At 41.6% G+C, this 23,327-nt stretch overlaps 1 protein-coding gene and 1 non-coding gene across 5 annotated transcripts in view; one reads left to right on the forward strand and one right to left on the reverse strand.

The window, feature by feature from the left end:
* Positions 1-2,157: 2,157 nt before the first annotated feature.
* LOC121034315 (U6 spliceosomal RNA) lies at positions 2,158-2,261 on the reverse strand. The gene has a single exon (XR_005792385.1). It is a non-coding gene; the product is annotated as a U6 spliceosomal RNA (small nuclear RNA).
* A 7,048-nt stretch (positions 2,262-9,309) lies between these two features.
* FNDC3B (fibronectin type III domain containing 3B) overlaps positions 9,310-23,327 on the forward strand; it is a 360,687-nt gene continuing 346,669 nt past the window's right edge. For 2 of the 4 annotated variants that reach the window (XM_040480759.1, XM_040480762.1), the window contains exon 1: positions 9,310-9,417. The gene's annotated coding sequence lies outside the window, so the exon portion shown is untranslated. Of the gene's footprint in view, positions 9,418-10,224; positions 10,323-23,327 lie in introns of those variants that run through there. The other 2 variants (XM_040480760.1, XM_040480763.1) reach the window with 1 other exon arrangement.

The following is a 23,327-nucleotide window of genomic DNA, read 5'->3' on the forward strand; positions in this document are numbered from 1 at the left end:
GCAATTCCTCTCTTAGTTATACACTCGAGAGATAGGAAACCACATGTCCATACAAAAACCCGTACACAAATGTTCATGGCACCATTTTCCTAATAACAAAAATGTGGAAAGAATCCAGATGTCCATCAATGGATGAAGTGATATATTAGATGTGGTATATCCAAACAATGGAATATTACTTGGTAATGAAAAGAAATGACTTACTGATACATGTGGCTATTACATCAATGGGTCTTGAAAGTAGGCTAAGAAGTTCATGACATAGCTATATGTTGTCTGATTCCATTTATATAAAAAGTTCAGCATAGGCCAATATAGAGACAAAAAGCAGATTAGTGGTTGTCTCAGGCTCACAGGGCTGGGAGGATTTGAGGAATAATGGGTAAAGGGGTAAGTTTCCTCTGGGAATAATGAGAATGCTCTAAAATTAATTATGTTGATGGATACACAATTCTGTAAGTAGTTTAAAAGCCGTTAAACTGGACACTTTATTTTATATTCTTTTATTTTTAATTTTTAAATGTCTATTTATATGAGAGAGAAAGAGGTAGAGCATGAACAGGAGAGGGTCAGAGAGAGGGAGAGACACAGAATCCAAATCAGGCTTCGGGTTCTGAGCTGTCAGCACAGAGCACGACACAGGGCTCAAACTCATGGACCATGAGATCACGACCTGAGCCGAACTCAGACGTTCAACTGACTGAGCCACCCAGGTGCCCCTGAATTGGACACTTTAAATGGGTGAATTCTATAATATGTGATTTATATCTCAATAAAGCTGCTTAAAAAATGATACTATCTCAATAAAACCTTAGAAAAATAAGATACTCCAAGAAAGGGATAGGAAGATTTGAAAACTAACCAAATAAAACTTTAAGAGGTGAAAAATATAATCATAAAATTGAAAACTCAGTAAGCAAGTTAAAGAGAAAAGTAGGCATGAATGAAGGGAGAATTGGTGCACTAGAAGATAGATAAGGATATTAATAGGAAACAACAAAAAAAGACAAAGAAAGAAATATATGAGAGATTAAGATCCTACATTTATCTAATAAAAGTTCCAGAGAAAATAGAGATAATGGAGGAGAGACAATATTTGAAGTGATAATGACTGAGAATTTTCCAAAATTGATGAAGGACTCAGATCATCAGATTGGATAAGTGCACTAAGTCCTATGTAGGATAAATAAAAATAAATTTCTGCCTGAGATTTTTTTAAAAATGTTTATTTATTTATTTCTAGAGAGAGAGAGAGAGAGAGCACAAGCAGGGGAGGGGCAGAGAGAGAGAGGAAAAGAGAGAATCCCAAGCAAGCTCTGTGCTATGAGTGTGTAGCCTGATGTGGGGCTCAATCCACAAAACTTCAGATCATGACTTGAGCTGAAACAGAGTCAGATGCTTAACAAATTGAGACACCCGGGTGCCCCAGGGAGGGATGTTTAAACTTATTCCATCTTCTTTGGAATAATTATCATAAAGCTGGACAGAAAATGTTACTAATCAATGAAAAGTAAGTGAAAGAATATTGATTATCCTAATAAGCATAAACAATGTATTTGTTGCTCTATCACAAGTAAACTATGGAATTTAAAAAAATAATTACAGGGGTGCCTGGATGGCTCAGTCAGTTAAGCGTCTGACTCTTAATTTTGTCTCAGGTCATGATCTCAGGTGATGATCTCACAGTTGTAAGATCGAGCCCCTTGTTGGGCTCAGGGCAGACAATGGAGCTTGCTTATGATTCTCTCTCTCTCTCTCTCTCTCTCTCTCTCTCTCCCCCCCCCCCCGCCCTTCCCCTGCTCATGCCCATGCATGCTCACTTTCTCTCTTTCAAAATAAATAAATAAACTTGAAAAAAAAAAAAAGATTACAGGGGCGCCTGGGTGACTCAGTCAGCTAAGCGTCCAACTCTTCGTCTTAGCTCAGGTCATGATCTCAAGGTTTGTGGGATCGAGCTCTGAGTCAGGCTCTGCACTGACAGAGTGGAGCCTGCTTGAGATTCTCTCTCTCTCCCTCTCTCTCTCTGCCTTTTCCCTGCTTGTGTTCTCCTTCTTTCTCAAAATAAATAAGTGGACTTAAAAAAAAATTTACAGTTAGTTTCATTTGTATTAGTGTTATTTTGGTTCAGGAATTTTATTTTAAAAATTTATTTTATTTTATTTCACGGAATGCTTCATGGATTTGTGTGTCATCCTTGTGCAGGGGCCATGCTAATCTCCGTATTGTTCCAATTTTGGTATATGTGCTGTTAATGCTAGTGCTTGGTTCAGGAATTTCAAAATGGGTTTAGAATAAGCTCTTTTTTTAATTATAAACCTAATATTTTTTTTACCTCCAATACAGTTTGAATTAGTTTCCTGTCACTTGAAACCAAAGAGTTCTAAATAATATACTTACCTCCCATAAAGATAGAGCAGCATAAAATAAAACAGGGATAAGATAGGTTCATTAAAATAAAGATTAAGTGAATATGAATCATGTACTAAAGAGGGAGGTATAATGGTCTCACCAGAAATTTTAGGCTAAGGATAACTGCTGTAGTTGAGAACAAAACTTACCTTGACTTTCTTAGCAACCAAGGGAAAAAGGAACCTCAATAAATTGCTTTGTTCTCATTGTCAAATAAAAAAGCCTATTTCTTCATCAAGATAATGGAATATTATTCAGCCATTAGAAAGAAGGAAATCTCAGAGTGCATGGGTGGCTCGATCGGTTAAGCATCTGACTCTTGATTTTGGCTCAGGTCATGATGTTGCAGTTTGTGGGATCGAGACCTGCATTGATTGATTGGGCTCTGCACTGACAGTGTGGAGTCTGCTTGGGATTCTGTGTCTCCCTCTCTCTCTGCCCCTCCCTAGCTTTCTCTCTCAAAATAAATAAATAAATAAACAAACAAACAAACAAACATTAAAAAGAGAGAGAGAGAGAGAAAGAGGGGGTGCCTGGGTGGCTCAGTTGGTTAAGCATTCGACTTCAGCTCAGGTCATGATCTCAAGGTTTGTGAATTCCAGCCCCGCATCAGTGTCTCTGCTGTCAGCACCCTTCAATTCAGATCCTCAGTCTCCCTCTCTCTCTCTCTGCCCCTGCCCCGCTTGCATGTGTGCTCTCCATCTCTCTCTCAAAAATAAATAAACACTTAAAAACAATTTTTTTAAAGAAAGAAAGCTTGCCGTTTACAACAACATGGATGGAACTTGAGGGCATTATGCTAAGTGAAATAAGTCAGACAGAGAAAGGCCAATATTGTGCGTTATCACTTATATGTGGAATCTAAAAAAAGCCAAATTCATGGAAACGGAGTATGATTTATAGATCATCAAATATTGGGAGCCAAGGACCCTCTATCTGATGACCAGGATTAACTGAATTTGTCAAGGGAGAGGAAGTGAGTCTGTGGTGCTGATCTTATGGGGTAATCAGGGTTCCCTTTCCACAATTCTATCAACAGCAGGGGGCTCAGCACAGAGGTAGGTACAATATTAGCTGTCCTGGGTGAGTGAACAAGTTACTGAAGCAACCTGAAGAACTTGCTCTAAATTCACAGGAAACTTCTAGAAAGAACTGGAAAGAGTACAAAGGGAGTGAGCAATCCTACAATAATGGTGGCTGCCAGAGTCAGAGAAAGGGTGTTTATTAATGTTAATGTGATCAAAATGTAACCCCCTTGCTAGTAAGATCTGAGACACAGGATTACATGTAATGTACCAAGGGGTATGCTTCCAAGAACTAAAAGAAATATTGTGGTAACTACATAAAAGACTAGAAATGATGATTTCAAATATAACATCCTACCCTTCACAAACAGAATGGGCACCATTGGCTCTGCAGAAAGGTTACTCCGTGTTCAACTCATTGCTTCCTGGTCAATTTCAGAATTTTTCCTTGATCAAATTGGTTTGTATCTCAGGCACGTTGCTGAGCTAAAACTATTTGTTTGTGTTTTTTGCTTCCTTTCTCTGTGAAAGACACATTCTCCCTATCTCTAGTCTATATCTCTCTATCTCCACTTCTATCTTTATCTCTACCTACATGTATTTCTCTCCAGGGAAAACTTTGAATTTGTTTGAGGAAGACAGTATATAGCACAGCTGTGCTCTTGACCTCTTATGAAGAGAAGGTGACCATAGGAGTAAATCAGGTATGAGAGTGGGCAAGAGGGCTAACAATGACTATGAATGAGGAAGAGTCAGACCAACCCGCTCCTCTCTGGTGGTGTGGTTCAGGTAAGCCAGGGTGATGGACAGATTCATAGCTATTTAAATAACTTTGCCTCAAATTTGCTTCCAACTGGAGAAAAATTACTAGTGGTCATCCTTGGCCTTGTCTCGTTTCATGTTTCTGTTAGTGACTTGGATGGCAACATGGAAAGCATGGGTGTCCTAATTATTAACGTCACAAAGCCGGTAAAGGTTTTTTGGTGAAAGACTCAATGTCTAGAAAGGCCCAGGTAGGCTGGAATGTGAGTATAAAACTTACAAATAAAATGTAATAAAATTAGTCAAGCAATTAACATTCATCAAAGTCAAGTAAGATGAAATCAATTGCGTTCCTACTGTATGCCAACTTGACAAGTTTCATGGAAGGAAAAAATGATTTAATGGGATGAGGAGGGAGCTAAGGAAATCAGCACAACATTAACCTGTAATGACACAGCGTTTTGTCCAATTCTGACGATGGGGGAAATGCAAACAGAATCTGGATACTCATCCTTTGGAGAGGTTGAACAAGTAGGCCAGCAGTGGTGGCAGGAGAAAGGGAAGGAGAGAGATCTGGAAGCCATGTGATGAGATAAGAATTCAGCCTGTCTGAGATGATTATCCAGGAAAAGGGAACCTTTAGGGAGCATGTGACAGGGATGGTCAATTCATTGGAAGGGAAGTCATGTGGAAGGCAACTGTTGTTATTCTGTCCGCCTCCAGAGGGCAGAAACAGGACCGTTGGGGGAACGTGGCAAGGAGGCAGGTGTCAGAAGACTTGGAATAGATTTGGCGTTGCTGATAAAAGGCATTCTCCGCAAGAAACGTTTCCCTCTTCCTGGTGGCGTTCGGGCTGAGCTGGGTGCTTAGCTGTCCCAGACATGGAAACAGATTCTGATCGGGGAGGAAGAGCACCTCAAAAACCTTTAGCTCCCTGTCAACCCTGTGGTTTTATGAGCCCTGGCACTCATTCAGCTTCTACCTGAATAGTTTCTGACGACTATGGAATGGATATTCTTGTTTGAAGTGACTTTACAAAATATATATATAAAATATAAAATATATATTTATATAAAATATTATATATATATATATGGTGAAGCTATAACATTGTTCTAGAAAAGTGGGTTTGACTGAGGCTGAAGTATTGCTCTTAGATTGTGTTATTGACTGAGCTGGCTGTCCTTTACTCTAGTTAGTACTCCAGTGAATTCGGAGTAATCCAAACAGGATTAATTGACTTTTTGTCAATGTTCATATTGAAACTGGTATCAGATCTGGCTCAGGACATCAGAACAAGGAGTAAAGGCAAAGAGTTAATGCCCTCTATCTAAGGTCAAGATTGGGTTTCAAGATTAGAGGGCAAGACTGCGCCTGCCTGGGAGAATCTAGCAAAGGAAGGATATTGAGACAGGAACCTAACTAGGTCTTCTAGATACTGTGTATTCCTGGCTGTAGTGATCTCTGAGAAAGAAGTTTAAATTTCAACAGTCTAGACTTAGAGAAGGTGTTCAGAGGTTTCATGGTTTAAGATTCTTTTTTCAATGCTAGTTTTAAAACTCATGCTTTCTTACATGTTAAAGTTGCATTTCTTTTGTTATAACGTATTTGAAATCAGGAAGTATCACTTTGTTTTTTTTTGTTTTTTTTGTTTTATTTTTATGGTGCGACGCAGCCTATATTGCATGGACAATATAAAGGCTTGGGGTGCCTGGGTGGCTCAGTCAGTTAAGTGTCAGACATTTGATCTAAGGGCTTGAGTTCAAGTCCCACAATGGCCTCTGTGCTGAGTGTGAAGCCTACACACACACACACACACACACACACACACACACAGAAAGGCTTACAAGTCTGTATATTTTCATACAGGCTTTATCTTCCAGGCATCTTCATTTGGATGTTAATTTTTGTAATTGAGCAAATTCTAAAATGCTTTTGGAGCAAAGTTATGATTACAGTTCCACAATTTAGGACCTAGAGAGGCAGGTGACTTGGGTTGTCAACACCATATGGGAAGACTCATTGCCTTGTAGTCAGGCCCTCCTTCCCATCTGCAGATCATCTCTCTGGCCTAAGCCTGTATCATCTCCCATCCAGGGTAGGTTCAGGGCATGCCTTTCTGACAAGAGCCTTCTGCATCCTGCTGCCAGAGTAGTCAGCTTTGAAACCTACTTCAATCACTCCATGAGTCTATAACCTCACTGTATTCAATTTGAACCCTTCAATGTACAGTTGAGAGCCCTTCTGACATTTTAAAAAATGTTTATTTATTTGTTTTGAGAGAGAGAGGGAGAGAGAGAGAATCCCAAGCAGGTTCCTCACCGTCAGCATGACCTGAGCTGAAATCAAGGGTCAGATGCTCAACTGACTGAACCACCCAGGTGCCCCTGAGAGCCCTTTTGAAGGTCCATCTTTTTCCTTGAAGTTTCCAATTTCTGTTCTATTCATTCATTCATTCATTCATTCATTCATTCATTCAAAGAGAAACCGATATTTATTTGAGTATTGGCTGCTCGAGGCTTTTAATTCTTACAACTTTAACAGAAGGCAAATCACCATTTAACAAATAGATATTTATTTAAATGTTTAACAGAGGACTCAGAGAACTTTAATAACTTGCCCATCATCATTGGCTTTTGTGTGATTATAATTTCCATGCCCTTTGCCTCCCCCATACTTCCTCTCATTCTGCAAACATTTCTTGTGGTTTCTTTCTGTGCCAAAACTAGTATGAGGTGCTGGGATAAGAAGATGAATGAAGCACTGAGATCATGTATATGAACATACAGTTACAACTGTATTCTATATATTGATTCTTCTTAATTAGAACGAAGTTAGTCTAGTGGAAGAAACAGGCAGAAATAACTGAAATCAAGAGAGAAACAGGAGTGTGCGAGGAGAAATAGGATTCAAGCACTTGCTGAACTTAGGACCAAAAAAGCATACACACGCACAAACCAAAACCAAAAACCAGAATACTGAGAAATAGCTCCTTTCTTTTTGGAATTTATGATTCGATTTTGGGGATGTGTGAGATAATAGCGAATCTAGGCAAACGTGGCCCTCCGTCCTTATTGGCTTCTTTCAGCCAAATGTCTCCAAAGGGGCTCTTGAAGCCATCTTTCTAAAAACATGGTTCTAATCCTAGGTGATAGTCTTGCCTGGGAAGGAAAAAAAAAAGAAAAAGAAAGAAAGAAAGAAAGAAAGAAAGAAAGAAAGAAAGAACAAAAGAAAGAAAAGAAAGATAGAAAGAAAAAAGAAAGAAAGAAAAGAAAAGAAAAAACGCAGTGCCCCCCACCGCCCTTCCGGCTCTGGTCTCAGCTTTTCCAGCTTCCCCCAGAGCCAGGTCTTGCAGTGCCGCTGAACTCTCATGACTTGGAAGCACACCTCTGTCCTTGTGCACGTGCTGTCACTTGTTTGGAGCATACCTCTTCCTCACCACTGTCCTAAGATCATGCAGTCGTCTGTCTTTGAGCTCCTGCTAAAATCACTGCCCGCCTCCCCACAGTCTGATAGCTCTTGTCCCCATAAACTCTGTAATTCTTTTTAGTTCTTCTCACATTGCTCTGAATCTAGTGCTTATGTCCTCCACTTGACTGGGTCTTGTTCATTTAAAGAACCTTTTTTTTAAGTTCATGTATTTATTTTTGAGAGAGACAGAGAGTAGGGGAGGGGCAGAGAAAGAGGGAGAGAGAGAGATTTTCAGGCAGGCTCCGCGCTGTCCGCAGAGAGCCCGATGTGGGGTTTGAACCCACAAACACTGAGCCAAAACCAAGAGTCAGATGCTTAACTGACTGAGCCACCCAGGCACCCCAGGTCTTAATCATTTTTGTATCCCCAGCATCAACCTAGCATTGTGCCTTGAATAAAGTACCCCTGATACATGTTTGTTGAATAAATTAATCGTAAAGTATGTGGAAGAATTGAAATGAGTAGATAAATTGGCAAACTTCAGAGGGCAGAAGGTTAAATTCACATGTGGAAGGAAAGACTTGGCAAAAGGAAGTAAAAGCAGGCAAGAGAAATTGAGAAGACTGGGGTTAGTTGCTTGCCCTGAAATTTCAGTTCTTTGCCAGGTTCAAGAAAACTCATTAACATGAAATCTGGACACATCTTTCTTTTCTTCTCCTTCTGCTCCCCTCTCCTCCTCCTTCTTCATAGGCAATTGTGATACTATCCCATCTCTACATGTCTGAGCTAAGATCTGAGTGCTATAACAGCTTTTTAAAACATTTTTCATTGCAGTATTCTTTTATGTTTTTCTGGCTTTAATACAGTGCTATGTACAATAACTTTATCAGATAGTTGATGCTGAACGTCATTATTTAGAATACCTGGGAAGCTGAGGAGAGAGGGCAGGGAAAACTGCCTCTTCCCTCCTGGATAATTTGAGGGGTGGATGGGATGCAATCTGTTAACCACTTTGAGCCTCTGCAAGAGGAATACGTTACATTTACTTAATATAAACTCAACAGTTATCTAAGGGGTCCCATTATGCACTCAGCTCTGTTTGACAGGACAGAAATACAGATATGGATACGGATCAGTGCCCTTGTGAGCGCATATGAGTGCTGAAAGGGGGAAACAGACATTTTAACTTTGGTATAATAAAATCTGTTCATGCTACGTTGGTTGTGTGAACAAGTGCTGTGGGAAATAGACAAGGGAGTGACAAAATAGCTCACGAGGTTGTGGGGATTTACAAAAGTTAATAGATGTGTAAATGAAAAAGCGTCATAGAGTCTTCGCTCTGCTTATTACTCAGCAAACACTGCATTTATATTGCTGTTTGGTGATCTGTTGCAGAACGCCAGCCCTCGAGTTTTAGGAGCTGCTAGTTCCCCAAAGCCTCCGACTTCTTTAGTCTGACTGAATCAAAGAGTGTCTCGTCAGTTGCGCAGGCCTGGGGCGCACCGGAGGCTCCCACAGTCCTGCGGAGCTGAGATTGTGGTGGCGGTTTTACTCTGCAGTTTACGGCAGTGGGCGGGCCCCAAATCCCCATGTGGTCCCGACATCATTGACATGGCGGAATCCCCCATCAAACCCTCCTGGTAGTTATTTGAGCGGCGGCGGCGGCCGGAGGAGGAGGAGAGCGGCGGCGGCGGCGGCGGCGGCGGGAGCGGCGAAGGGGCAGCGGGGATCCTCGAGACTACCGGCTGGGAAGGCGTGGGCGACCCGGTGTGTGGCGTGCCCGGAGCCCCGCTTTTCAGCCCGAGGGAAGGTAAGGCGTGCACGATCGGCAGACTGGAGGCACCAGGACCCCGCAACTCGGCCGCCGGGTCCCGCGCGCTGGAAAGCCCCGGCCGGACGCGGAGTCCGCGGGAGTGCGATCCTGTCCCGGAGCGCTCCGGGCGCGCCGGGCTTCCCGGGGAAAACTTGGCGCCAGAGTGCTAGGGCGCCCCGCGCTCGCCTGGGCACCCCGGGAACACGGGGCCCGGGAGGGGGCTGGTCTCCACTTTGGGGCCGCATCTTGCTGGGCTCTGGCCCCCCCTCCCGTCGCCCCAGCTTGCCTGGGTTTGGAGGAGGGAAAGAAGCGGGTAGATTCTTCTTGATGAAAAAAAATCTGGGCAGTGGCTCCCGGGCTCTCCCTCCCCCCCTCGCCCTCTCCATCCTTCCCAGCAGATTCTGTCCGAGGAATCTGCTCCCCCTCCCGGAATCTCCGCGGCAGGAACGCTGCCCGGGAGGGGGAGGGCGGGCGGAGAGGCCGAGGAATCTTCGACGTGTCACTTTCTGAGGCTGTAGATTTCCATATGGTGGAGGGAGGAGGGCGGGCGTGCGAAGTGGGGCTGGAAGTTGGGGCCGCTTCTCCGCGCCGGGCGGGGGCGGGCCGGGACCTCAGACCCTGGGATGCTCGCGGGGAGGGTCCGGGCCCGCAGCCCCGGGAGCCGAGCCGGCCCCCTGCCCCCGGCCGGGCCTCTCCAGGACACTCCCCGCCTCGCCGCTGGCCACCTCCGTGCGCGCCACGTCCTCCCTCCCCGTCCTGCCCCCCGGGCTCCCCCCGGGCTGGGGGCGGTAACCGGCGGCCACGGCCGGACTCGGCGAGCCTAGCGGCTGGAAGATCGGGCGGGGGAACGGGGCGCGGCGGGAAGGAGCGGGCGACCCGGTGTGTGGGCCAGCGTAGCTCCGGTCAGTCGGTCACCCCGAGGGGCGCCCCGGCCGGGGGTGGGGCGGGCGGAGGAATCCGCGCCCGGAGGCGGCCGGGAGGGGCCGCGCGGACCGTCTGGTGCCCGCGGCGGGGCGGGGGCCGGCCAGCGTGGGAAGGGCCTGTCACCCTGGGAGGAAAGTGGGGCCTCGGGCTGTGCCAGCGAACTTTCCCAGAGGTCCGGGTCCGGGCGCCCCGTGGGAGCCCGAGCACGGGGCCCAGTGTCCCGGGAGACTGGGCTGGGCCGCCTGGAGGCGCAGTTGGCGGAGAGACTTCCAGGAGTGCGCGATTGGAGTTGGAGCTTTTCGAATCTCAACTCCCACCCTGCCATCCCAGACGAAGGGAAGCAGTGGCATATTATCCAGACAGTGCAGTTTTGCGACTTCCTTAAAAGTTACAACTTTTTATTTTCTCTTCTGCCTAGCATTTCCTTGGAACAAAATTTGGAATTGGGCCGCTATGAGCCGACGCTGGGGCCCCCAATCCGCACGTTTTATCTCTCCATCCCCGTCGGTTTCTAGTCTCCCTCCCCCTCTTACACCCAGGCTTAATCATATTTTGGAACGGGCGAGGTCTTTTGTTGGGTGGGCACCCTTTGATTGCTTGTCCGTTTATTTTTTAATGTGCAGCTAATTTGATTTGAATTTCCGCCAGTTTCCAGGCCCTGCTAGGGAAAAACTAAGGGAGAGGAATAAGCCACTTTTTTTTTTTTTTTTTTTTTTTTTTTTAAAGCGTGGAGAGAGGTGGGGCATTGGGAAAGGGGAGGCACTGTGGTTGTGGGCAAAGAGTCAGAGGGAGCAGACAGACCCGGAAGAAAAGGAATCTGCTCTGGAATAACACTTTTTTTTTTTTTTTTTTTTTGAGGCTACAGGCCTTGGGCAAAAATGCACCGCTCTGTTCTGATTTCTACTGCCTGAGTTGCTTTTCCACTCTCAGGCTAAAACTGTGACTCTGGGGACCTGGACAGGACGGGGGGAAGAGGTCCAGAACCCAAAGCAGCCAGTGGCCCTGGTTTTGTGCTTTTTTTGGGGGGGGGGCTTGGTTCCCCCTCATTGGAGGCAGGCTTTGTGGACCCAGCGTTCATTCAGTTTCCTGGTTCCCAGGGAACAGCTGTTAATGAGAGTAAAGTCTTTGGGCATGTTTCTGGCCCTGCAAAGGGGACCTCACCCATGAAGGTGTAATTCTCACTTTGTTTAGAGGGTCACCCACAAATGGCTAAGAATGAGGCATAGCTGGTTTAAAAAAATCATTAAAAAGTTGTGTTTAAACTCGTATGTGCTTTTAAAGCGTTTTGGTTTAAATACTAAGAAAGAAACATGTATCTGTAAAGATCATGTTCTTTTAAAAGAGATGTTATAAGTGCAAGATATCGTCATGGAGTAGGGGTTGTAGTTTCTAATTACAGTATATACAGTTCCAGAAAGATATTCCTGTAACCTTTTAGGACAGACTTTGTAAATAGCTCCCATCAGACTTGCGGACTATTGGAGAGCCCCAGTCTTTGGGGGTTTGGGGAAGAATGCTTGGGATTGGTTAGGAAGCTCTAGGAGTCTAGGTAGTAATTTATTCAGTAAGTGATGGCTCTCCTTAACACTCAATTTACTATGGAAGGATTTGATAGTGTCCTTAGAAGATAACCAAAAGAACTTCTCAAACATTACAGTTCTGGAAGACAAGGCCCAGGACGGTTGCCATCCTTGGCGGAAGTCTAGTGTAGAATCGTATTAATAACTACTCTTTCTTGAATATCTAATGTGTACTAAGGCCTGTGTACTGTGCTTTTAAATACATTATCTCATTAAAGTTCTAATAACAATCTTTACATTTAGGCGATGTTATGAGCATTTTATACACAAGGGTGTTAAAGTTCTCAGAAATGAAACTGACTTGTGTAAGATCACATTGCTACCAAAAGCAGGGTTTTCTTTAATGATGGAAATAGCTCTATGGCTGTGTTGTCCAGCATGGCAGCCACCAGGCACATTAGCTTTTGTGCTTTTGAAATGTGGCTACTGCAATCGAGGAACTGTGTTTTACATTTTATTTACTTTTTAAAAAAATTGTATTTACTTTTAGTTATTTTAAACTCCTACTTGTGGCTAGTGGTTACCATATTGGAGATCACAGTGTAGAACTTTTCTGATTCCCAGATACATTCACATTTAACTCGATCATACTGCTTTTTAGATCTAGTTCAGTGTTCTTTTTTACCACCAGAAGATGCTTAGAGTCAACCTTCTAGTAGAATTTAAATGCTGAGTTAGCGATAGCTCAGTATTGCTTTTATACCTGGAGTGGATAAAATAAGCACATTAAAAAAAATGCTTACATAGCATAATTAAAACTGATGGACAGAACTTTAAATGACATTTTCTTGTTTGCTTGAAATAATTGTTTATAGGAATTGCTGAAAAGGCAGACCTTTTTGGTTATTTTAGTATAATAAAGGAGTGTAAATAGGCAATATGAAAAGTCACTGATGGGGAGTTAAAAAAAAATGACCCGCTTAATAGCCCTGTTTGCCAGTTCAGTGGTGATTCTTTTCATATGACTGCATAAGTGGCAGGTAAATAATACAGTGAAACCATCATTCACTTTTCCTTATGTAGGTGGACGTGTAATCTGAAGAATTAAAATCATTGCTTTACTGTCAAAGAATAAAATTCAGATCTAAAACACTAGATTCATCTATGAATTGGGAAGAATATATTTAAGATGAAAATAAACCTCCAGAAACACTTGGTGGCAAATGGTCAAGTGGTGTTTTGATTAGTGAGTTTCATTTATTTCTGTTTGCACTTTAGAATTCTTTTAACAGAAGGAATTTCAACAACTTTCTTGATTTTGTATGAAATCATGAAAATTCCAACTCATGTTAAATAAGCCTTCATCTGGATTCTGTACATAAATGTCCAGTAGTCGAATACTTTTGTGTGTGGGAGGCATACTACTTGCAGGGAAAGACAAATGGTAAAGTCATCTCTTTTTGTTAGGATTTTTAAAGAAGTAACTTCCAGGTTCAGTATAAATATATCTGAATCTGTTGTACCTTTCGTAGTTACCGTATTTCCCAGGATTGGTTGCAGTTCATTATCCCGACGCTAGAGCATTACATGATCCTGAAAGACCTATACTTCTAAATCAGGGCTAAGTTGATCTGTATCATGTTAGTGTTCTGTGAATTGCATGGCCTCCAAGCTCTTTCAAACTTGTAAATTCAGTCACAGGTAAGTCATTAGTTAATGACACTGTTGAGAGAGCTGAAACACCCTTTTCATACCCATTTCTGACCCTTGGGAGCCCAGTTATTTTCAAGGAACCAGGATAAAGACCACGTTATAAATAGGATTACAGTGTTCTCGTGAGTATGACCAATATAGGAAACACCGTTTAACTCATGATGCATGGTTCCGTTTGTTGAATGTCAAGTCACTAATACAAATGGGAGACTTACTAAAACCTAGGAAGACAAAAGATGTTGAAAGATTGGCAAATAATGGGCAAAGATTAGAAATCTTGAAAGTCTAGTGAGGGCTGCTTTAGAGCATCAGTTTGAAATCAGAACATCTACGCCGCCAAAGACTTGCTTTACTTTTTAGCTATGTGTTTTGATAAACTTCTGAACCTCTCTCAGTTTAGGTGTTTAGGTGTCCCGATTTTATTATGAAGAGAAAACATCTCATCCGTATCATGTGTCATCCCCCCCTCCCCCAAATAGTTGTCCCAAGGGATTGATGAGTCAGTGTATTGAAAAGTATTTGGGGAAATCATATGCAAACTCCATAGTTTGTTATATATCAAAGTTTAAAACTGAGCTGTTCCTATTCTATTAATTTGCGCATTTTTAGGGACGTCCACATTGCACGTGGACAGTTTGAAAAATGATTTATTTTCCCCTTTCTGATGAGTAAATAAAGCTTAAAGCTTTAGATTGCTGTGTTCATTTTCTCCCTCCCCTAGTAGAATAGTTGATTTGTGACCTCTCAAAAATTGTACTGTACATATGTGATCCCAGCTCCATGTTTTGGGGAAGTTTTTCCTTAGATGTAGCCTATAGCTGGCTAGCATTGCTGACGTGGCATGCCAGTTTGCGTGGTTCAGGGTTTTTCTTAAGAGGCAGGGAAAAGAGTGCAATCTTTTAGAGGAACTTCCAATACTGAATGATAGAGGCACAGGGCTTTAGTCATTGTATAGTATCTTAGTAAGCCTATTATTTGAGCTTTCCGTAATTACCGCTGAGAACTGGGGGGGGGGGAGGAGAATATTTTCAGTGTAGAGGGATTTTTGCAATTTACCTGCATTTCCATTTTAGAACTTACAATTGCCTTTTCTTCATGTTAATGAGGTTAATCCATTAAATGAGTTTTTTGTGGTAAGGCATGTTCAAGCAAACCTTAATTCTCATCCTTGCAGCTGTGGGGAATGCATTTAAGTGCTTGAGAGGAGAAGCATCGTTCTATAGTTGACTCTGAATGCCTTTGAAAATAGGAAACTACTCATAAGCGTGTACACACATATATCCTTTTTTGCCTTAGACTATACAGTATGGTATGGTGTTACGTGTTTCAGCGAGGCAGAAAATACTTGAATCCTTGTGGTTAGACAGAGGCAAGTCTGTGTAGGGATGAAGAACAGGCTCACGATTGATGGTCCTTGGGCACTTTGCAGGGTAGAGCTAAGAAGAGGCTAGCCCCTGATCACAAGCTTAGCGGCGGGGGGCGGGGTGGGGGGTGGTGGTGGTGGTGGTGTTTTTGGTTCAGGTTTATGGGCAAGGATCGGTCCTTGTTGACCAGAAATATGAAGGATTCGGGGTGGAGATAGGGAGACGGGAAGTTTTTAAGCCACCAAATGAAAATCGGGTAAGATAGACTGGTGTTTAGCCATCCACAGGTGGGGTATTTCTCATTTTGACAGTGGATCGGTCCTTGAATCTTTTTTGTCCCGGGCTGATCTATGCAGGTTTAGCATTCCGTTACTCCTGGACTGTAATTTGCAATGCCCTTGGCTGATGAGATGCCCTTGGCAATACTCCCTGTTGGTTCAGGGATTGGCTCCTAATGTTTTGTTTCTTTGATATCATGACAACTGCTTGTCAGTTTTAAACAACTGGAGGGAGAAGATTTTAGTGAGATTGAGCTGAAGTTAGCATTATTTGAGATTCTAGTAAGCATCAGTGTTTTTAAATATTCCTTCTATTATATGGTTATGCTTGATTTTAAAATTTAATTTTCTTTCATTCACTTGTTTGTTGACTCAGAAGGCATGTATTGAGTTCTAGACTAGATTCTTTGTTAATGTAATATTCTACTCTCTTCTGACTTGTTTGGGGCAAATGCAAAGCATTTTTTATTAACTTACAAGAGAAGGGGTATTTTGCTCATATTTTTGGAATGTTGTGTAGAGAACCGTGTCTGCCACCAAACTCCTAGGGCAGGATGGTGGCAACTTCAGTTCTTTAATCCTTTCTGAAATTTGAGAAGTGTTAAAATTGGAGTGCTTACAGGCTATGTTTAAAACTAAATTTATATCCGAGCTTAAGGCTTCTGATACATCCCCATTTTGACTCTGGAAGATGAAGATTTTTATAAAGGCAACCAATCAGAAAAATTTACCTAAACTAAGTTGGTTTAATACTAACTCATAGTCTTCAATTGTGAAAAGCTTTCTGTTGAAATAATTGTCTAGAAAATTGTCTTTATGTATGAGCAAATGTCTTATGTTTGAGAAGTAATTGAAGATTCCAAAATCTTCAGGAAATATCCCAGGAAATAGCTTGATTTAATTTACTTTTACGGGACTCAGATTCTCCACAACATGTGAAAGGGATCTCTATTAAAAATAACTCCATTGTTCTTGATGTAACTAATTAGGAATTTGCAAGTATCCAGGCGGGTCTAAGATAAAGTTTGGTTTCCTATTCTATATGAGAAGGTTTTACTGTAACAGAAGTTTAAGTAGATCTTCAGAGGGAATATTTACCAAATTAGGAGAACAAACCACTTTTAAGCGCTTTGGAAAAATCAGTTTACTTAAAAGCAGTGCAAAACTGCATTAAGGGTTGAAGCTAGTTCTACTGCTGGACTTTGACAGAGATGCAGAAGCCCTTTAACATTACCCAATGCCATCCCCTTCTAGGAACAGTTTACCAGCAAAAGTTAGAAATGTATTTCTGGATGCAGAGTAAATCACAACAAGTAAATATCTATCTCACCCTGCCCCCACCAATAGCCTCCAACTATGCCTCTTCATTGGGTTTTGGAGTTTTTCTGTTGACATTTGCTTTGCTGCTTGTTAATTTCTTTTACCACCTGTAAGCACTTGATGGCAGATTGGTGAGAGCAGGTGTTAAAGGTTTAAGAACATCATTATTGCTTTTAGTTGCCCATCTCCCCTGCCTCTGCTGTTGGGGCGGACTTGGGGAAAGTCATGCAAGTAGTATTTAAATAAACTCATCACAAACCCTTCTCCTTTGCTTTTACTAAAGCAAGACCTTCCTGGACAGTTTCATTGCAGGTGCTGAATGAACTGACCGGTAAGAAGAGTAAATTTCTTTAAAAATATCTCAGTATATTTACATCCATTTATTCAGAAAATGAAATTTTTTAGTATGTGACTTTTTAGGGGTCAGATTGACCTGTTTTTACGTTACAAATTGTATGTGTGTGATGCTGAAGATATTTTTAGGATATTATGCTTCCTTTTATATTAACAAAGTTTTTGTTATGATACATTCTGTATCTTTCATTGTTTAAATTGTTTAGGAGGAAAATACTAAGTCTTTGGATATTTCTTTTGTGGTTTTTCTTGTCTCAGGAAAAATCATTCCGATTTAGAATTATAGAAATAAACATTCTGAATTAGTGAATCAGAAAATACTTAAACAGAACCCTAGTGTATTGCTGTTGAGAACGTAAAAGGTAGAGTTTTGTGGTTTCTTAAAAAATTAAGTACAGAATTACCTAGTAGTTCTTTTCTTAGGTATGTACCCCAAATAATTGAAGGCAGTGACTCAAACAGATACTTGCACACCAGTGTTTATGGCAGCAGTGTTTACAATATCTGAAAGGTGGAAACAACCCAGTGTCCATTCACAGATGAATGGATAAAGTGTGGTAGATATATACAATGGAATATTATTCAACCATAAAAAAATATTGGAATTCCTATACATTGTATAGCATGGATGAAACTTGAAAACATCATGCTAAGTGAAATAAGCCGGACACAAAAGGACAAATACTGCGTATTTCCAAGTACTTAGAATAGGTAAATTCATAGTCACAGAGTAGAACAGAGATTACTAGGACTGTCGGGAGGGGGAATAGGAGTTACATTTTAATGGGTATAGAGTTTCTGTTTGAGATGATGAAAAAGTTTTAGAAGCGAATCATGGTCATGGTTGTACCACACTGTGAATGTGCTCAGCGCCGCTGAATTGTATGCTGAAAAGTGCTCAAAATGTTCGATGTTTTATTTTGTGTATTTTACTACAATTAAAAAAAAAAATAATGAAGGAGATTTATTCCATACCATCTCAGATTGTCTCGCTTCGCTCCCCCTTGGTCTACCTCCATGCTGGTATGCGGTGTTTTTGTTTTTGTTTTTTTCCTTTTCTTCCTCCGATTGCATTCTAAAGGGAGATTTCCTTAGGCCATTTTTAGAGTTCGGAAAGTCCTCATTTGATTAACTGACTTGAATTTAAGAAGCTATTTAAAAAGTAGTGGATCTCTGGAGGGGAAAACAAAAAGACATTTTAATATTAAGATGAATCAGATTATTAACATCCACAGACTATGGAGAGGCACATACAGGTAGTCTATCCCGAATTTCACTGTGAGTCATCTAAAAACCAGGGATGAACAATTAGACCTGTCATATTTTTTATTCCATTTGGTCATCTTCAGTACTTTAGGAAGAAGTTTGATTTCCACTTAAAGAAACTGCCTAAGTCATCTCAGTACTCATGTTGGAAGTGTTTAGGTGCTAACATTCTTCAGTTCCTTAGACTAAACCCTGTTGGAAGGGATAGAGTGAAAGAAAAGCATGTAGTATTCTGTTTTATGCATCTGAACTTGTCTCTAGCAGCTAAAAATTTTGTAGTCGTTACTGCACCCTGAGCGTTGGTGGTTTGTTTTTTGTTTTGTTTTCCTTCTGAGATACTGGTGTTGGGTTTGGGTAGGTCACTTAGAAAAAGGTGGTGGGATTTTCATTAAGTGATAAAGTACAAAGCTTAAACATCAGATGTGAAGTGCATGCTAGGAATACTGAAGATACAAAAATTCCTTTGGGAAGGTTTAAGTTCATATACAAGTAAGCTCTAGGGAAGATTACATTACTTTAATTACACGCATATGTAATTAGAAAAAAGTATTGATTGTCCCTGATAGTTCGTTAATTCCTGAACTCCTGGAAAAAACAGTGTAAAGTTGCAAAGGTATGGTGGTAGTGTATGTGCGCTGTGCCCTCTCTACGGGTATGCTGTATTTTCTCTGCTGTGTATTTAAATAGTATTCATACCATAGCAGGCCATTTTCATGGCCCACTAATTACTCTAGAGGTAACTATCATTACCAACTGATACCAAAAGGTACTGAGAGTCATGGTGTCTTTACATCTAGTGGAGATATGAAGAATTATAACGTGTTTGCAGAGTGCTCCTCATTGCTTTCGGCCTACTCAAAAGAAAAGAATGTCCCATTCCATTTTGCATAGCCTCATTCCATTCCAGAACCATCATTTTAGGTACTTTGTATTTTCTTTAAATTCTTCTCTCCCTTTACCTGTACTTTTTAGAACACTTGTCCTTTTCCGTGCTGTCTGGTTGTCTCCTTGTCACCCTTACTTGAATGTGAGGATGATTACTGATTTAACTTAGGGTTGTTCGTGGGGAGTGCTTAGTAAATGTTCCTTGGATGGTTGAATGGATGAATTCCCAGGTTGAATGTGCCATTTAAACCTGGTGCATTATCTCAGGTGCTCAGTCAGTATTTGTTCTACCGACGTGGACCTCTTTGAAGCATGGGCCATATTGTGGACATTTTTGTGTTTCCAACAGTGTTCCTGATTTTTTTCTCATAGTAGAGATATAATATTTAAACAAAACAAAGGCATGAGTCACCTTCAGTGCAAGCCTGGCTTTTCATTTATTACTATTTTAAAGAAATGAAAGGGGTGCCTGGCTGGCTCAGTCCATAGAGCATGTAACTCTTAATCTGGGGATCATGAATTTGAACCCCGTGTTGGATGTAGAGTTTATGGTAAAAAAAAAAAAAAAAAAAAGAGGAAAAAAAGAAAAAATATGTAAATAAGGGTTTTCCAGAGAATACATGAGCTTTTTCATATCTATATTAGATTACTAATGGATTTTGAAAATTTTTAACAAACAGCTTCTATTTCTATTCCCTAAAAATGTGGTCCTTGATTGTATATATTTTGCCTATCGGGACTCAGTTTGGGAATTATAAATTAAGAAATTTATTTTATGGGACACCTGGTGGCTCAGTCGGTTGGGCAACTGACTCTTAATTTGGCTCAGGTTGTGATCCCACTGTTCACAGGTTCAAGCCCTGTGTGGGGCTCTGCCCTGGTAGAGCCTGCTTGGGATTCTCCCTCTCTCTTTGCCCCTGCCCTGCTTGTGCTGTCTCTCTCAAAATAAAAACTTAAAAGTTATTTTATGAAAAAGGTAACTTTTCAGGGATTTGTGGTAGTTTAAAATGATCAATTTACAGGGACATTCTAGAAGGGTGACATGAAAGGATAGAAAAAAAACAAAATGTGCCTTGCTAAGATATTGGGGGCCCAGCTGAGGTAGTTGATTCTGCTAGACTAGTGGCCAAAGTATTTGGTGTAAAACTAAGCCATGGAGAAAGGGTCAAAGAGCATGTCATGGAAACTTGAGGAGATTGGCCTCAGCTATTTTAGGTGGAATTAAAGTATACTGGAGAAGAGAAGAATCTTTTAAAGTATTATAGCATGAGTGGGGTGGATGGTGCAAGGGAGATTTTATTCATTGTGTCTGGGGTGGGATCTGGGAGTCTTTATTTTATTATTATTAAAATTTTTATTTATTTATTTTGAGAAAGAGAGAGGCAGAGAGAGAGGGAGAGAGAGAATCTCAAGCAGGCTCTGTGCTGTCAGTGCAGAGCCTGATGTGGGGCTTGATCCCACGAACCATGAGATGAGCTGAAATCAAGAGTTGGACACTTAACTGACTGAGCCACGCAGGCTCTCCCTATCCTCATATTCTTTAGGGTAAAACAATAACCAGCTCTTGGCAGTTTTATATAGAAACTGGCTTAGGACACTTGTCATTTGTGTGCTAAACTTACACTCTGTGACCACAAGTCAGATGTGAAATATAATAGTAATGACCAGCAATTGTGAAGCACCTACCACATGTCAGGCATTTCCATACAGACACACACACACATATATATATCTATATATATATGCGCCATATTAAAAAAACTAGCCCTGGAAGGTAGATATTATTTTGTTTTTCTGTATGTGTTACCAGTATCTACAGCAGAAGCTGGTGCATACCAGGTGCCCTAGAAATGGTAAGTGAATTGAAGGTTAGAAGGCATGTTCGAGAAGGTTAAGAATATCACCTAGACTGATCCCAGAACTTTTTTTCAGCTTCATTACACTGCTTCTCAGTAGTTTACATGAACTATCTTATTTGTATCTCCGACTTGGAATAACGTCCAGTTGTGTTTCCAATGTAGCAAGCTGGGTTCTAAAGCCAAGTGTTAGTTGAAGGCCTTCCATGTGCTGAACTTGTCTATTGCCCAGAAGCCTAAAATTTATTTTTGAAACAATTATGATATTCTGGATGTTTCCCAAGAGAGAGATTTTCCTAAATTGTTTTCTGTAATAGCAACTTAACCCTAGGATGAGAGAAACCAGAGAAGAAAATTATACTTGGTAGAAAGTAATATATAAGAAACTCAATGTAGTGAATGGGAAAAATCTAGAGCAGGGGGCTAGGAAATGGTAGTGAAGTTTTTGTCTTATTCGGACGTCTGAGAAACTGAGAGGTTTTTCACTGAGTGGTGGTTCAGTTTTGCTCATCTTACTTGCATCCCTCTCCTTGAAGCCTTTCATGTAAGTTACTTTGCACAGAGCAAGTCCTGTGCTTCTAATTTGCACCTGGAAAAGCAGAGCCTGCTTCTCCGAATACTAACCCTTTCTCTCCTTTGGAGGCTAGTAGTTTGTGGTGTTTGGGTTGCTCCGGAGGCAACCACAGGGATGGAACCAGCACAGAACTGACTAGAGCGAGCCTCATCTCTGAGCTCAAAGCAGCAGCCCCTGTGGTTAATGAAAGGTGACCTCAGGATTCAGAGGAGCCCTGTGCTTTCCCAGACGGCCCAGGCTAAACCTGGGGAGCTGGCATCCCTAAATGCTTCCTTTGTTAGAAATCCTTTAGTTCTCTACTCCATCTTTAGAAAGTGAGCTCACTGAGGTGAGTTCAGGACAAGGCTCTGAAGTGGGGCCCGACTTGCTTTCTTTCATTCCTTGTGTGGGGCTGTGCGGGCTAAGAGGCTAATTAATGATGGAGCTCTTAGGCTGTCTCATCCAAATACTTCTTGCTCCTTCCCGGAAATGCTCCCCGGCCCCAAAGGAGCCGTGTGCTTCTCTGGGGCGTGTGTTGCCACAGAATGGGGAGGGCTCTTTGAACCTTTTCTTGTTTCTCTTCGGCCCAGGAGGGAGGCTGTGAATGGGAAACCGTCTGGAGAAGTACTGCCCCAAGCTGGGCTGCCTGAGTGCCCTCCTCTTTGGAAAGCTGGAGGCTGGGAAGCCTCGGTCTTAGCCCAACTCTCAGGCTTGCTGACGGCAGGTGCTCACACACAGATTACCATGGCTGCAACTAACAAGAATACTTACTTTTAAAAACCTATTTTATACCTTAGGGTTCGAAGAGAACAGTTTAAAGCAGCTATTAAAAAAAAGGAATGTGTTTATTTTAGGATTTGGGCATCTTATTTCCTTATTTTTGTTTTAAATTGCTTTGACCCTCCTCTTCTGTCCAGCCCTTGTGCACCTTTGCCACCGTCACCCAAAAGGTGGAAATTTACTGAATTTTGGGTGAAGGGATCCTACAACTCGCCCATGTATGTAGACGCCTGTTCGAACAAATTATACAGTCTGTAGTTTTGAGCCTCTTAGGAAGTAAGTTTAATTGTTGAAATGCTCTTTTTTTTTTCTGTTCTTGTTTTTGGTTTTTGTTTTTTGTTTTTTTTTCAAGGAGGAGGGAGAAGAAATGGGTAGCAACTTGAAAGGCTTGTATTTTACTTCAGGCTTTAACTAGCAACAGGTATCTTCATTTAACTTAAAATTTCTTCATTAGTGAAGAAACCCAGTTATTTCCAGGTCTGTCTGATTTTGACATATTTTAATCCTGCTGTGTGATTACTGGGCCGTGGCTTTCACTGCATCTTGATGATACCTGTAACTATCTGCAGAATTTTAAAACCTGTCTTTTTTAGATTTTGCCTGCTGCTTGTTCTATTAAATTTACACATGGAAACAATGCCACTTCCTATTTCTGTTTCACTTTCTGATCCTCTCAGTTTAGTTTGGTGTTCTCAGAAGTTTGTTCAGACCTACCAGGGCTTAGTAGTTGGCTAAAAGGAGAGAGAATTAAGGATTCGGATACATTTCTCTGCTAGGTCCCCTTAGCTTCATTTCATTTGGAATAATTCGGGGTCCCAGGTGTTTGCCATGAACTTGCAAGTCTTGAAAGTTTTTATTCTTCGCTTTTTGTGAGAAGCAGGGATTGTAGGCCCGAAGAGATGAGGCCAGGGTTTGGGAAGGATGTAGCCCCACAAAGGTGAGCGAGTTTGTTCCTATTATATTTCATGTGGGGTGGCAAGTTTTCCACATTCTGGTTTCCACTGAGTCATCCATGAGTTCAGTAGAGGGACAGTTTTACTGTCAGACGTTCTGCTTGGCAGGTGAATGGAGAACCCTTTTTTTTTTTTTTTAAG

Source organism: Herpailurus yagouaroundi, unplaced genomic scaffold (genome assembly GCF_014898765.1).
Source record: "Herpailurus yagouaroundi ecotype Mexico unplaced genomic scaffold, PumYag 159, whole genome shotgun sequence".
In the NCBI taxonomy this organism is placed as follows: Eukaryota; Metazoa; Chordata; class Mammalia; order Carnivora; family Felidae; genus Herpailurus; species Herpailurus yagouaroundi.